The sequence below is a fragment of the Myodes glareolus genome, chromosome 17, assembly GCF_982192425.1.
Source record: "Myodes glareolus chromosome 17, mMyoGla1.1, whole genome shotgun sequence".
Lineage (NCBI taxonomy): Eukaryota > Metazoa > Chordata > Mammalia > Rodentia > Cricetidae > Myodes > Myodes glareolus.
This window is the reverse complement of record NC_142042.1, coordinates 63,908,066-63,924,463: the sequence shown is the minus strand read 5'-3', so window position 1 is coordinate 63,924,463 and position 16,398 is coordinate 63,908,066. Positions and strand designations below refer to the sequence as shown.

The 16,398-nt window shown below is 44.6% G+C and overlaps 1 long non-coding RNA gene across 1 annotated transcript in view; it reads right to left on the bottom strand.

Moving 5' to 3' along the window:
* LOC125414525 (uncharacterized) overlaps positions 1-14,426 on the bottom strand; it is a 29,797-nt gene extending 15,371 nt beyond the window's left edge. The window contains exon 1 of the long non-coding RNA XR_014997693.2: positions 13,935-14,426. This is a non-coding gene — a long non-coding RNA (uncharacterized LOC125414525). The remainder of the gene's footprint in view (positions 1-13,934) is intronic.
* Between the last annotated feature and the right edge of the window lie 1,972 nt (positions 14,427-16,398).

Below are 16,398 nucleotides of genomic sequence, written 5' to 3'. Positions count from 1 at the left end.
GAGCATTACAGAGATTATTGTGGTGGCTCCTGTAATCCAAGTGTAATCCCAACACTTGGGAAACTGAGGCAAAAGGATCATCATGAGTTCAAGGACAGTCTGAGCTTATAATGAGTTTCAGGGTAGCTGGGCTACAGAGTGAAACCCTGTCTCAAAGGGAGGAACAGGAGGGGAAGAAGGAGGGAGAGGAGGAAAAGAAAAGCTTCTCATATGAAACTGTATGTTATTTGGAAAGAGAATTGTAGAAATCACACAGCTTTGGGAACCATATAAAATAATTCTGAATATCGTTGGGGGGAAGAGTAAATAGGCAAGAATAGTCTGGCACATTTTGGGAGAAATAACTAAGAAAGGCTTGCTCGATTACCTGTGGTAGGTGCCAACAGGACAGAGAAAGGTCAGCGTGACACAGTAAAAATTCAGATTACACCCAAGAACTGAGAACCTAGAACTCATGAAGAGATCATTTAAAATCTGGGTGCCAAAATTTAGGAGATGTTTGTCTGGGAAAGAAAGAGAAGATGGAATGCAGATAAAGAGATGGAAATCTAGAGGCCGTCTGGTTTGTTCTAATTGATAAGGAGAAAGTAATAGAGAACAGAGGGTAGAGAAGTGAAGGCAAGTGCAGAGATCAGCTGAAGAGATGGGTGAGCGATGTGTGCTCAGGGCACGGGATGCCCATAATGAAGGCACTGGCAAGGTTGTATCGGAGCGTGGGTGGAACGGAGAGGGGAGATCTGGGATGAACCTGTTCCAGGCAGCCCTGTGGACTCTGCATTACAGACAGCAAGCTTGTCTGCCGAGGGTCAGGGCAGCAAGTTCACACACTGAAGCACGAGGGGAAACAAACGTCAGGGGTCAGGTCACCTCGAGACAGAAACTAACTAGGTACAATCTCACTCAGCGCTCACCCAACCCTCACACGCCACCCTCTAAAGAGGGGCCCAGTCCCAGTCTTTGGAAGCCTTTCTGCTTATGTGTGTGACTATGACATTACGGAGACAAGACTGTTGAACTAAATAGAGAATAGAAATCTATTATGTGCTTGTCACTGCAATAATTTCTAGAACGGCATTAAATCCCAACTCAATGAATATGGTTCTTAAACAGCCTCCCACTGCCACTGTATTCTGATCTGTATTGTCTATGTCGGCTGTAGGCATTCATTCAATAGACGTCGTTACTTTTGTGAACGAACCCTGACTTCTCTTTCCATTCATGTTTTTGCAACCACCCTCGCCCCAATAACTCCACACCCACACATCCTCCGTTTCACAAAGTCCCTCCTCACCAGACTCAGCCAGCTCCCCACAATGTGCACGTGCAGGGCTGTTCCGCTAACCCATCCTACAGAAAGGACCTGACCCCAGAAAGAGAGCACCTCAGGCGCAGTGTTCTTAAAGCCAAGGTCTGTGCGCCCCCTTGTGGTGACTTGGTGTACTGTCCCATGTGGACCTCACACTTAGAAGGACCCAGGGATGGTTTCTCTCTCTTTGGAACTTCAAAAAGACAGGCCACTCCCTTCACACACTCACTTGTAGCTTTGACTGTAAAGCAAAGACTGTGCCGTCCCCAAATCCAGAACCTTTCTTCTAAAACACGGAATTGTGTGAGACCGGAAGGAGCATTTGGGAGTAGGGATCGAGCACCACATTAAATATAACAGAGAGGCTGCGAGGTGAGTGGTCAGTGGTGCTGTGCACAAATTTTCCTCTATTCTCCTGAGCCAGAAAACCCATAAAGATGCTGCAAATCAAGAGGCTTAAATCTTTGTGTTCACTTTAAGAACACCCAACAAACTCAGGCAATCAAAAACATGCATAATTTGAAAAGCTGCCAACCTGAAAACTGAAACCTGTGTTTATTGTTTCAGTACTACAGAAGCAGAAGTGGTAAGTGTGAGCAGGCCAAGTGAGGCTGGACAAGGGGCCAGGGCTACAAAAAGAGTTCTGAGTCCCTGTCCCATATGCTTTTAAATGAAGACCATAGTCCTGAATTTAAAGGTTTAAATGTAAATTATATCGTCACTGAGCAGATTCAAATAAGCAAAGCTCTCTGATGTACCACTGTCCCTACAGAGCCTGTGGATGACTTAGGACACTCATGAGACTCCCTGGTTACACTTAAAAACAAATTTCCCCTAAACCATAAGGAAAGGACAGCCCTGAAGTAGCAGGTATAGGACAAGAGACTAAACCTAACATAAATGCTTATTTTAAATAAAAGAGAAAAGATGTTCCTGGGTTTCAGAAAAACTAAAATGTGAGTAATTGAGGAGCCCAAGGTGGCTTTCACTTTTAGCATCTGCTGGGCAGGAAGTCATTACTCCCCACAGTCTTGGGCGTGTTATTTCAGCACCTCTGATTCTGTAGTGGGGTTGCTCTGAGACCACAGGGATGCCACTCCATCTCCACACACAACTGGCCAAGTGGTAACCATAGAGCCAGAAGTGACGCCCTTCCCCACCCCTCCTCCAGCACCAGTCCAGGTGCTGCAGTGTGTACAAAAGGAGGGAATCCTAATCCGACAATACAATAGCTCTTTGGTGTGGACTTGCTAAGAAAAAATGTCTTGACGTGGATTTAGAATGGTGGTCCAGACCAGAAGAAGCACCAGCTATAAGAGACGTAAGTACAGGGTTAGAAGAGGCAGCGTAGTGGTTAAGGACATGGGCTGCTCTGGTAGAGGACCCTAGTTCAGTTCCCAGTAGCCACATGGTGGCTCTCAGCCATCTGTAACTTCGGTTCCAGGGGATCTGCTGCTGTCTTCTGGCCTCCTTGAGATCTTCCCAAACGTGATATACTTATATACCTGAAGGCAAACTACTTAAACACACAAAATAAAAGTAAAAGAAAGAGTTTTAAAGGTAAATGACAAAGTTCCATGCACAAGAAGGAATCCTTTTTTTTTTTTTTTCAAGAATGAGGAGGATCCCAGAGGTTGTAGAAGGCCGTGCAAGGAAGGCATGACTGGACCCTGTCTAGGACACCTAAAAATTGTGCATACTGAGATGGGCTGATAGAAGTCTAGGGACAGAAGAGTTTGTCACTGTTGAGGAGTAGAAAGTCCATTTTGGAAGGCTACCATAGAATGGAAGAATGAGAGCCCTGGAGACCTCCAGAGATCACCTGAAAGGTTACGGTGATCTACTGCCCATGGTTTAGTGAAGAGATGGCTAAAGAGTCAGAGAATATCTGAAACGTACATCTTGGGCTTTTACAAATTCTCACCCTATTTAACTCTACATCTTTAATCTAAGATGACCTGCTCACCAACCAACCACTGGAAGCACCAGTCAACAGAAATGGGTACCACTGACATTAACTAGCAGGTACCCCTGAGTCTACGTGGTGATACATATGAGAATGACTCCCACAGGCTCACATGTTTGAATTCTTGGCCCTCAGGTGGTGGAACTGTTTGGGAAGGATTAGGAGGCCTTGATGGAAGAGGAGTGTCACTGGGAGCAGACTCTGGGATTGTAAGAGTCCATCCTATTCCCAGTTAGTTCTCCTCCTTGGGTTGGTGAGAAAAGAGCCTTAAGCCCATTTAAGTGTTTAACAGGGAGCTGCATTTAACCGCCCCAGCTTTAGGGAGCTGATGCCTGTAGGGAGCCGCCTGGATGTGGCCTTGGCCAGATAGTGCCAGCACTCCTACAGCCTGGAGGTATACTTATCCTTTGATGTTGCCGCCTTAGGCCGGTGTGCTTGTTTTGCATTTCAAGAGACTCGGTCTCCTGACCTGTCCCGTGGCCTTGGGTCCTAGTAGAATGGCATCAACCAATCAGCATTCGAGCCTCTCACCCTAGAAAAGCGGCTGTCTTTGGATTTTTCTCTCTCTCTCTCATCCCTGTTCCCCATTCCCCCTTTCAATCAAGGAGCTCTAATAAATTGTGATTGAGAAGGATTCTTGATTTCGTGATCGTTCATTCCTGCTGGTCAGGAAGTGCGTCACATTTTGGTGCTGAAAACCGGGACGCCGGATTTGAACAAGCCAAGGAGGGAGCAGAATTCAGAACTCAACACATAAGAGCGGTGACTGACGTCAGGAAATCCTCCAGATGTATGCTGATTGCTAAGGCTGGTCCAGAGTGGTAATGTTTGCATTCCTTCTTCTCTGTTGCTTTGGGTTGCGCTGCGATTAACCAGGTGGTGAGTGCCTTTGCTGCTGTGACTGCAGCTCTAGTCAAAAGTAAAACTAAGTCCGCAGTAGATCAAGCGGCATTTTTCTAAAAGGACTTCCTTGTAAGTAAAAAGGAGGTTTTTTCTTTAGCCCAGGGGGTAAGTGCGCATCATGGGCAATTCTTATGGAGCCATCTCGAACCCCAGGGAGATTTATCGCTCAATCCAGGCACTTTTGCGACAGCGTGATTTAAAGATCTCTTCTAGCACTGTCGCTAACATCGTAAAAGACATTGTTGATGTCTCACCTTGGTTTGCAGCTTCAGGTGATCTAACTTTACCATCTTGGAATAAGCTAGGCAGGGATTTGGAACAAGCAGAAGGAAATATTGGGAGAGGCACACTTCCTTTTTGGAGGATGGTGCGGGACTGCTTGAAGGAAGAACGTAATATAGAGATATTAAAACAGGGTCGCAAGGCATTACAGAAACATCAGGACAGCTTTTCAGAATCAGATCAGAAGGAGGAACAAGAGTGTAGGCCTAGAAAGAAAAAGGAAAAATTAAAAGATAAGGATCTGGAAATAGAAAAAGGAGAAAAGGGGAAGAGAAGCCCCATAGCTTTAGTAGTGAAAGAATTTGTAGATTTAGATTTATCAGAGGAGGAAGAACAAATAGAGGAAGCAGCTGCTAAATCCGAGAAAGAGCAGCAAGGTAGCCGGAGGCGGGGCGATGTTGATGTGTTTACTACAAAAGGCAGAAGAGACGAGGCGTCAGTTCCTGCTGCCCTTCCCCCATCCACCCCTCCACCCATGTACCAGCAGGCAGCTACAGAAGGTCACAGCTTCATAGGAAGGCAAACTTGGTCGCAACTGGCTGCTGCCTTTCCTGTTTTTGAGGAGCCACAGAATTATAATAGGTGGTATGAACCAATCCCATACAGACAGTTGAAGGATTTGGTTGAAGCTGCGAGAAATTATGGAGCAAATGCCAGTTATACAATCGCATTATTGAGAAGGATTGTTACAGTAGCACTGACTCCTACAGACTGGCAGGAGATTGCAAGAGCAGCTCTTCCAGCAGGGCAGTTCCTGGATTTTAAATCTATAGTCCAGGACAAGGCTCAGACCCAAGAGCGCATTAACATAAAAGGTGGCCACCCAGAGTGGACGGCTGATATGCTTCTTGGACAGGGGGCATTTGCTGGAAATCAGAATCATTATCCTTGGGAGGTTTATAGGCAGGTTAGTGAGATTCATTATAGAGCATGGAAATCACTCCCTAATAAAGGTGAAACAGCTGGTAACTTAACCAAGATTATTCAAGGTGCTGCAGAGCCATTCTCTGATTATGTGGCTAGGATGACAGAGGCAGCTGAAAGAATGTTTGGGAATTTAGATATTTCATTGCCTTTTGTCCAGCAAATAATATTTGAGCAGAGCACCAAGGAATGTCAAAGAGCAATAGGTCCAGTAAAGGGAAAGGGATTAGAAGCCTGGATCAAAGCCTGCCGTGAAGTTGGGGGGCCTCTAACCAATGCAGGGCTGGCGGCTGCTGTGCTTGCTGCTGCCAGAGGTGTCAGAGGAGATAAGGGAAAGGCATGCTTTAAATGTGGACAGTTGGGGCATTTCAAAAAACAATGTCCCAATAGTCATAATGCCTCAGATTCTTCAGGGCTCTCAGCTGCAACATCGCAGAGGCAGCCAGACATTTGTCCCAGATGCAAGAAAGGGAAACATTGGGTTAATGAGTGCAGATCAGTTAGGGATATAAATGGACAACTTATTCCTCTGCCTGTTCAGTCATTGTCAAAAAACGGATTGAGGGGCCCATGCACCCAGGGCCCAAAAATATTTGGGGCAATTCAGAACACGATGGCAGTCCCCGAGATGACTCCATCGTCCCAACAAGAAGGACAGCCAAAGGCTCCGGAGGGCTGGACCTCTGTGCCACCTCCGAACTGCTATTAACTCAGGATATGGGAGTTCAGGTAATAGAAACAGACGTGTCTGGGCCATTAGAAAAAGATACTGTTGGCATAGTCTTGGGACATTCATCCTCAATAATGAAAGGCCTGATAGTCCATCCTGGAGTCATAGACCCTGCCTATGAAGGCTGCATTAAAATTCTTTGCCATTCTCCATACGGGGTAGTTTCCATCGCCCCAGGAGACAGAATAGCTCAACTCTTAGTTCTGCCTTCAGGGCGTAATAAGCTTCCAGCTGAGGGGCTTGTCTTAAAGGACAAAAGCCTTGCTCCCATGGGAGTAGATTTGGCTTGTTTATCCTTGGAGCTTGATCAACGACCAATCTTAAATTTAGAAACAGAAGGAAAGATTTTTTCAGGCCTGGTGGATACTGGAGCAGATAAAAGTATCATCAGATCCCAAGCATGGCCAAAACGCTGGCCCTTACAACAGGCCTCCCAGTCCCTTCAAGGGCTGGGGTATGCACAAACACCGCATATAAGTGCTAAGGAGTTAGTCTGGAGAACAGAAGATCAGAGAGGGACTTTTCAGCCTTTTGTGGTTGATTTGCCCATCAACCTATGGGGCAGGGATGTACAGTCTCAAATGAGATTGAGACTTACAAATGATTATTCTGATACCAGTAAGCAAATGATGGCACATCAGGGCTATGTTCCCAATAAGGGACTTGGTAAATGTCTCCAAGGTAGACAGAATCCTATTGAGACTGTCTCCAAGTTAGATAGAAAAGGCTTGGGTTTTTCATAGGGGCCACTGAAGCTGTAGCTTCCACACAAAAGACAATGCCCATCCCTTGGCTAGTAGATAAGCCGGTATGGGTCCCTCAGTGGCCCCTTTCCTTGGAAAAGCTGGAAGCTGCAAGACAATTAGTACAAGAACAGTTAGAACTAGGACATTTAGAACATTCTGTATCACGTTGGAATACGCCTATTTTTGTGATTAAAAAGGCTTCTGGAGGTTGGAGGTTACTGCATGACCTTAGGGCAGTCAATGCTCAGATGCAGGTCATGGGCCCAGCCCAGCAGGGCCTCCCATTGCTTTCAGCAATACCAAAGAATTGGCCTGTAATTTCCTTGGACATCAAGGACTGTTTCTTTTCAATTCCCGTGTGTCCCCAGGACCGGGAAAGGTTTGCATTTACTCTTCCATCTGTTAACAATGAGCAACCCAATGCTCGGTTTCAATGGAAAACTTTGCCTCAGGGAATGGCCAATAGTGCCCTCATGTGTCAGTTATATGTAGATGCAGCATTGAGTCCTGTTAGGAGACAATTTCCTACTGCGAAAATTGTTCACTACATGAATGATTTATTATTATCTGCCCCCAATCAGGAAACCCTGAAGGAAGTTTTCCAAAAGGTTACATCCCTTTTGGAGGAGCAAGGACTCCACATAGCCTCAAATAAAGTACAAACATCTTCAATGGTGAAATTTTTGGGGACTATAATCACCCCTGAAAGCATCAGGCCTCAGAAAGTGCTTATTCGCACCCATCACCTTAAAACTCTTAATGATTTCCAGCAGTTGCTGGGAGATATAAATTGGATTAGAGGATATTTAAATATACCTCGATCTGAGCTCTTGCCTTTGTTTTCCATCTTAGAAGGCAATCCTGATATCTGTTCACCTAGAGCCATGACCCCGGCTGCAATGCAGGCCCTTAAGAGGGTAGAATCTGCTATTACTATAGCTCAATTACAGCGAGTGAATCCATCCTTACCAATTTTACTATGCATCCTCAAAACAAAGAATTATCCCACTGGAGTGTTATGGCAAGATGGACCCCTCTGGTGGATGCATGGAAATTCCATAGGAGCAAGATCTGTTCAATATTATCCAGAATTGGTGGCTGGCCAAGCATTAATGGGAATAAAGCTTTGCTTAGCCCACTTTGCGAGAATGCCTGACAAGTTGAGAATTCCCTATACAAGGGAACAGGTAGAAGTTTTGACAGCCACAGTAGATGGCTGGGCTATCCTGCTTTGTGCATTCCCTAATGTTATTGACAATCATGTGCCAAGGCACCCCTTAATAAATTTTGTGGAGAAAAATTTGGTGTATTTTCCCAGGATTACCTCGCCCCACCCATTAGAAGGAGCCTTAACTATCTATACAGATGGCTCAAAGACCGGAAAAGGGGCTCTGGTGGCAGGAAATGCTAAACCTGTGGTCTTTCAATTTCGACCTGATTCCCCCCAAGTCACTGAGTGCTTGGTGGTTTTGGAGGTGTTTCAGAGATTTCTTGAGCCATTTAATTTAATTTCAGATTCACAATATGTGGTCAATGCTGTGGCCTCTCTTGAGGTTGCAGCCTCAATTCGCAGCTCAAGTACAGTGTCTAATATTCTTTTACAAATACAAAAACATATTTTAAAAAGAGAAAATCCCTTTTATGTTGCTCATATTCGAGCCCATTCTCTCTTGCCAGGACCTATGGCAGAGGCCAATGCTCAAGCTGATGGTGCTACTCGAGCACTCGCCCTTGTGGCTACAGATTCACTCCAGCTAGCTAGAGATTTCCATCAGCTCTATCGTGTCCCAGCAAATACACTTCGCTTAAAGTTTAAGATCTCTAGGGAAAATGCCAGGAGGATAGTAAAAGCCTGTCCCTCCAGCGTGACCATGTTACATCCCCCACATATTGGGGTAAATCCCAGGGGGTTAAAGCCAAACTCACTCTGGCAAATGGATGTGACTCACATCTCGGAGTTTGGCAGACAAAAGTATGTTCATGTGTCAGTGGACACATGCTCTGGAATAATTCATGCCACCCCACTGGCAGGGGAAAAGGTAACTCATGTAAAAATGCATTGCTTAGAGGCCTGGGCAGCTTGGGGAAAGCCAAGTCGTTTAAAAACCGACAATGGCCCGGCATATGCCTCACAGGGCTTTAAAGCCTTTTGCAAGCAATTACAAGTTGAACATACTACTGGCCTACCATACAATCCTCAAAGCCAGGGTATAGTAGAAAGAGCAAACAGAAATTTAAAGGAAATTTTGCAAAAGCAAAAAGGGGGAATAGCTGTAGCAGCTTCCCCCAGAGAAAGGATTTCTCTTGCACTCTTTACACTTAATTTTTTAATTCAAAATATTGCTGGAAAAACAGCAGCAGACAGGCATGCCCTGTTTGAAAGCTCTACAGAGCGAGATTTGGTCATGTGGAAGGATGTATTGATTAATAAATGGTGTGGACCGGATCAGGTAATTACCAGATCCAGGGGAGCAATTTGCATTTTCCCTCAGAATTGTGAAGATCCAATCTGGGTGCCAACGAGACTAACAAGAGAAATAAAGAAAGATGATCCAGTGGATGCTGAGTGTCCTGCTGTGGAAGATTCGTGCGGAGACAGCAGAGATGACATCCTGGGTGGTGTCAAGAGCAACTGTTTCACGTTATCACCTTGAGCAGCACCCTGTGCAACCTCTTATCTCTTAACAATTTTCTGACTGACTCTTTTCTGCCTTTCTCCCTCCTTGGGGATGGGTGGGAGCAGAGATATCCTTGGCATGCTGTGTCTAGGTGGAAGTGCTGTATGTCTTTGATTGGTGTGCTATCTGCTAGCCCAAGTGAGGAGGGACAAGGTCTTTGTGGCACAGGCCTTGGCAGCCTTGGAATGTGTATCCTCACCCCAGGTTTGGCTCTCAGCCTCAAAAGAGCTCATAGGTAATTAGCCATGCATAGCCTTTGCACCCTCTAGGGACCAGATAGTCCCACGGCACAGAGGAAGGTATGCATAGGCAGAGGGTGTGCAGACACAGCCCTAGCACTCCCAGGGAAGTAGTTGTCCCATTGCACGGGAAGGGTGTGTCTTGCTTTTCTTTTCTTTAATCAGTCCACACATCATGAGGTGGGGACCAGATTGGAAAATAGTTTTGCCTTATTGCTCTAAAAGACAATAAAAGGAGGAGCTGTAGGGAGCCGCCTGGATGTGGCCTTGGCCAGATAGTGCCAGCACTCCTACAGCCTGGAGGTATACTTATCCTTTGATGTTGCCGCCTTAGGCCGGTGTGCTCGGAGCCTTGTTTTGCATTTCAAGAGACTCGGTCTCCTGACCTGTCCTGTGGCCTTGGGTCCTAGTAGAATGGCATCAACCAATCAGCATTCGAGCCTCTCACCCTAGAAAAGCGGCTGTCTTTGGATTTTTCTCTCTCTCTCTCATCCCTGTTCCCCATTCCCCCTTCCAATCAAGGAGCTCTAATAAATTGTGATTGAGAAGGATTCTTGATTTCGTGATCGTTCATTCCTGCTGGTCAGGAAGCGCGTCACAGATGCCCACACTGGCAGGCATTTTAACTTAGCTTTTTGTTTCTTCTTCACATGTTAGCTACTCAAATGCTAGCTGTACAGCAGAGTCTCTTAAAGGAGCCATATTGTTTTTTTCCCCAGTGTACTCAGGCCCTATGTGGAAATTTGGGCCCCGATTTCCAAATGTAGCAGGTGTCTCTCAGACCACCAATGAGTTCCCAAATTATGATACAGAGATATACTATTAATTATGAGTGCTTGGCCTTAGTTTAGGCTTGTCCCACTAGCTCTTATAACTTATATTAACCTGTTTCTCTTCATCTGTGTTTTGCCTCAGGGCTTTTTAACCTGTCTTTCATTCTGTATGTCCTACCTTTCCTGCTTCTTCTGGGTCTGGCTGACTGACCCCAGACATCTCTCTCTCTCTCTCTCTCTCTCTCTTCCTAATTCTCTTCTCTCTCCTTAGCCTAGATTACTCCTCCTACTTATTCTCTCTGCCTGCCAGCCCCACCTGTGCCTCTACCGTCTAGCTATTGGCCATTCAGCTTTTTATTAGACCAATCAGGTGCTTTAGAGAGGCAAGGTAACACATCCTTACATAGTTAAACAAGTACAACACATATTTACATAGTTAATATAATATTCCTTGACATAAATAATCATAACAACTTTATATAGATATAGTAATATTCCACAGCAATCAAGTGAAGAAGTAGTTGAAAGAATGGGACAAAAGTCTTTGCTAGCTATACATACAATGGAAGATTAATATCCAGAAAAAAAATACAAATAGTGCAAAAACTAAACATCAAGAAAGCGACCCAATCAAAAGTGGGCTATGAAACTGAACAAAGTACTCAAAAGAAGAAGTTGAGATGGCTAGTCAAATATTTCTAACAGTGTTCAACAGCCTTAGTCATTAGAGAAATATAAGCAGAACTGCCTTGCAATTCCATCTCTCCTCAATCAGATTGGCTACCAAGCAAACAAATGACAAGTATTGGCGTAGATGTGGGAAGGGGAAACTTTATTCACTCAGTGGGTGTGTAAACAGTTACTATATACACCAGTGCAGAGGTTTGTTAAAAAGCCAAAAGGAGAGATGCCATATGACCCACCTAGACCTCTGGACACATACCGAATGAATTCCACACTATACATATAGATCTGTTTGCAGATCAATATCCATTGCTGCTCTGTTCCCCATAGCTGGGAGATGGGATAAACCTCGGTGTCCATCAACTGATGAACACATCGTAAAAATATGGTACATTTACACAATGGAATTCTCTCCAACTCTAAAGGAAACGGAGTCATGAAATTTATAGGAAAAAGATGGTTGGAACTGGAAAATACTACACTGAGTGAAGTGACCAAGCCTAGAAAAACAAATGCTGCATATTCTCTCATATATGGATCCTGGGTTTGGATTTTCAGATTTGTGTGTATAACCTGGCATGTCTAGAAGGTCAGGAAACTAGAGAAAAGTCATTATGAGGGAGAAGGGGGTGCAGGGGAGAGGTCTTAAGGGAGGAGACTATGTAACAGTCCCCAGAACTTTGCACACTGACTGCATGATGAAAGTATCAGACAACTGTGAGACCCAGCACACAGACAGCACCACTTGCCCCTAAAACAAAGGCCTAATCCATCCAAGTTTATTGTTCTGACAGAGTCTGTAAACATACTAACCTTGCTTTCGGCTTCTAGTTCCGCTGCTGGATAACTGCTCTTGTTAACTCAAGTGTGTCAACCCAGAATACAGTTTTTGTGCTTAAAATCTCACCCTGAGAACCAAATGAAATAAAATTAAAATACCACCTCAGTGCTACACTGGGATCTTGAACACCTGATGTAGCTGCAGGCCAACTGATAGATTGTTTTCTGTTGGCTTAAATCCATGTCTGTGCAGTCTTCTCTGGCTGATACTCCAAACAAAGACAGAACACATGTGGTGTGAAAGTAGAGGGTGGGGGTTCTGGGAACAGAAATGTTCAAACAGGGATAGGAATGGGGAGGTACGAAAGAGGGGTGTGAGTGAGGAAAGATAACCAAAACTAAGGATGCATGAAAAGTCATAGAGAAAACCACTATTTTGCAAACTTGTTTAAATACATAAATTTTTAAAAACCCGTTTGAACAGAGATACCCTGCATGAGTGGATAATGTTGCTTCCAGAAGCCATAGGTTAGTAAATCAAAACCCCAATACCAGGCACGAGATACCTCCCCAAGAATTATTGGTCAGGGAAACCCCAATGGGGTCATTGCCACTAGTTTTGGTTGCCCATCAGAACCAGATGGTAAGACCTGCCACCAAAGATACCATGCACCTTGATTGTAAGCAGCAGAAAAGTCAAGCCAGAACTGAGATGGAAACGCCCTTCCTGCTGGGTAGCTTTCAGTGCTGGGGTGTACTGTGCAGAATGTCAGGAAAGAAAAGCCAGCTGGGAACCCTGTGAGCTATAATACCGCCTACCAGGCAGTATACAACCTTCTGACTGAGTCTGAGGCACACACCAAAGGAGAGCATCGATGCCGGACACTATAACCTTGGTGAAAAAGCCCATGACTAGAGGTCTTAGCCCCATTGCTGATATTGTCAACTTGGCGAATGGAACCACTTTGGGGGAGGCCTCTGCAGGGATTGCACCTGCAAGGGGCAATCTATATCAGTTTAGTCCTCCTCCACGTCTATGACGGGTAGTCCTACCCACATCTATGAAGGCTGTTTTGGTTACTTTCAGGGAGGTGGGAAGACCCATCCATGTTAAGTATTTTTCCTTAGATGACTAGCCTCTCCAACAACGCAGTAATCCCCATCAGACCAAATCAGACCGAATTAAAAGATGCCCATGTGGGGGCTGGAGAGATGGCTCAGCGGTTAAGAGCACTGACTGCTCTTCCAGAGGACCTGGGTTCAATTCCCAGCACCCACATGGCAGCTCACAACTGTCTGAAAATCCAGTTCCAGGGGATCTGACACTTTCACACCAATGCACATAAAATAAAAGATAAATAAATCATAAAAATTTTTTTAAAAAAAAGATGCCCATGTTTAATGGATGGCAATTTTCCCAGTGGCCCTGGGGAAAACACGGACAGGGAAAGAGGGAAAAGGGGAGACCACGTGTTCATTCTCTGGGGGGCAGTTTAAATAGCCTGTGGGAGTGGTCTTGACCTTCCCTGGGGAGGGGTCACCATTTAGTGGGCTTTCTTGGAGGTGGAGTTTGGACTGAGGCAACTCCCAGGGGAGGGAGCTTATGCTGGGAAGCTGGGGTGAAGCCCCCAGCTAAGTAATCCTAAATATGGATTTGGGTCCTGGACTGGATAACCAACAGAATGTCAGCTGAGGGGCTAGAGAGTTGGCTTGGTAGTATGGAGCATAATTGCTCTTGTGGAAGAAACAAGTTCGGTTTTCACAAGCCACTCTGGTTTGCTGAAAACTGTTCACTCTCTCCAGGGGATCCAATGCCACTGGCCTTCTCGGACCCTGTAGTCATGTGAACATGCTAACATACAAACACACTCACGCACGTAACTAAAAGTAAAAATTAAATGAAAGGTTATGTTTAAAACCTACCTGAGCAGGAGCACATGGACTCATCCTGGCTGTGGATGTGCGTGAAGAGTTGCTCTGGGCTTCTGTCATCTTGATGTCCCCACCATGATGGACCATGCCCTAAAACTGTGAGCCGAATCCTTACCGCAGGACCACCAATTCATGAATAACAACATGGAGACTTATTAATTATGAAATATTGGTCTTAGCTCAGGCCTGTTTCCAACTAGCTCTTATAATTCATTTAATCTGCTTTTATTATTCTACGTTTGGCCATGTGGCTCAGCTGCCTCTATTCTGTATTGTCTGTCCAACCTCTTCAGGCTGCCTGGCATCTCACTGGCCTAACCCAAGAGCCTAGCTTCATCCTCCTCTTCCTCCCTCTTACCCCAGAAACCCCCGCCTGTATTTGTATATACAATAAAGTTATGTCTCTGCCTAAGGTGCCTTCTGATTGGTTTAATAAAGAGCTGAATGACCAATAGGTAGGCAGGGGTGGGACTTTGGAGGTGGGAGTGGGAGAGGAGTCTGGGAAGAAGGCAATTTCATCATTAGACTCAGAACAAGTCTGATATGCCATACTAAGAAGAGGTAACTGAGCCATGTGGCAGAATGTAGAATTTTTAAAAATATGGGTTAATTAAGTTATAAGAGCAAGCTGGGGACAAGCCTAAGCTAGGACCAAATTTTCATAATTATTAATAGGTCATTATTTGCAGGACAGTGGCCCCAAGTGAAAGTACTACTTTAGTACCCTCATAAACACCGCCCCACCCAAAGCTTACTGGCGACAAGGCCAGTCTTGCGCAGGCCCAGTACACATAATTACAGCTGTTTACAGTTCCCGCTTGCAATGGTGTCAAACCTAGACGATATTCTGCAGCCCTTCTCCCTGTCTTCTGGCTCTTACGTTCTTTCAGCTCCCTCTTCTGCAGTTTTTCTTGAGCCTTACAGACTTAACCATGACTTAATCTTAGCTTCTTCTTAGGGCAGCCTGCCCTTATTCATTGCTGTTTAGAGCAGCCTCTGTCTTTGAGTATAAACACAGATATTAAGAAGGCAGTTTTTATGATGTGTCAATTTAGCCAAGCACTGGGTAGTAAGTTCCCCCAGGGCTATAACCACCCCGGAAGTCTGTTTTCTACTTGGTTTACAATACCGAGAATGGATTCCCTCCTGTAGAGCAGGCAGCTAATCCAGTCAGAGAGTGGTTAGTTATCTCTGGAACAATCTCACCACCAGTTAGCATGTGGGCACCGCTTGCCTGGGAGGTTGGCATCTTAGTTCCCCGGTTCACATGTAGGTAAGACCTCTGATGGCCCTTCCACCCTGCAGCCTCCAGAGCTCCTTCCAGGACCCTGAGAACACTACCTTTTCCTTAAGAAAAGTTAGTCAAACAGTGGGAAATGCCTATTCCTTAATTACTTAAATGTGTATTCACATTTTAAGCTTTTAGCCCAAACAGTTTAAAAACCATGCTTAGGCCATAAGGTACATATTCTGCAGTGTTTGTCTGTGATTTTGTTAAAGAAATATCTCCCCAGGTTCCTATTACTTATTAGTCACTAGTTAAAATAACACTGCTCTGTTTAACAGATGTCAAATTACACAAAAGAGATTGGTTTCTGTCTTTTGCTTTAAGGTTTCCCTTTTTTGAAAAGAGATTTTCTGTTTCCCTAACTGGCCTGGAACCCTCAATGTAATCACAGATGATCTTAAACTGATCCTTCTTTTTATACATATAACACTCCACACCCCTCCACGCCCACCCACAACCCTCCATGCCCACCCACACCCCTCCATGACCACCCCTAGTACAGCCATTGCAGGTGTGCCCCACCATACTTCAGGGCAGATGTTTTAAGTCAAATGTTAGTATTTTTCTTCTATGTCTCAATGTCTGCATCAAATCTAAATATTATTGTGCAGATTTTATAAAGTAGATTTGGTTTGCAATTCAGGAACTTTTTAATAATGAAGATGCCTAGTGCTATATATGACCAGTATAGACAACGTCAAATATTTAAATTGCATCTTAAAAACACATTATTTTCTCGACCTAGGAATTACCATATTGTTATTATCTCAATTTTACTAAAAAAGAGGGTTTTTTTATTTTAAAAATCAGTAGTGGTATTACTTTTTGCAGGGGAGAAATAAGACATCACCTTGTCATTATCTATGCCCTTCACTGTTGCCATGGCAATGGTCAAACCATCAAAGCCAACTTCTAAAAGTTTTGTGGGATTTTTGTCATTGCTGTTTTGTTTTTCTTAAGTTTCCAGTTCAGTGTTAGGACACATTTAGGGATTTGGAACTTTCTTTTCTTCACATAAAGGCAAAAAGAACACTGGCCAAGAACACATTGTGTAATTACTAAATTAGTAACAAGATGATTATGGCAAGCCATCACATCTTCTGGCAGGGATGGTGAAACTGACCACACAACGGTGAAATTTTATATTATGAATCTTCACATGACAGT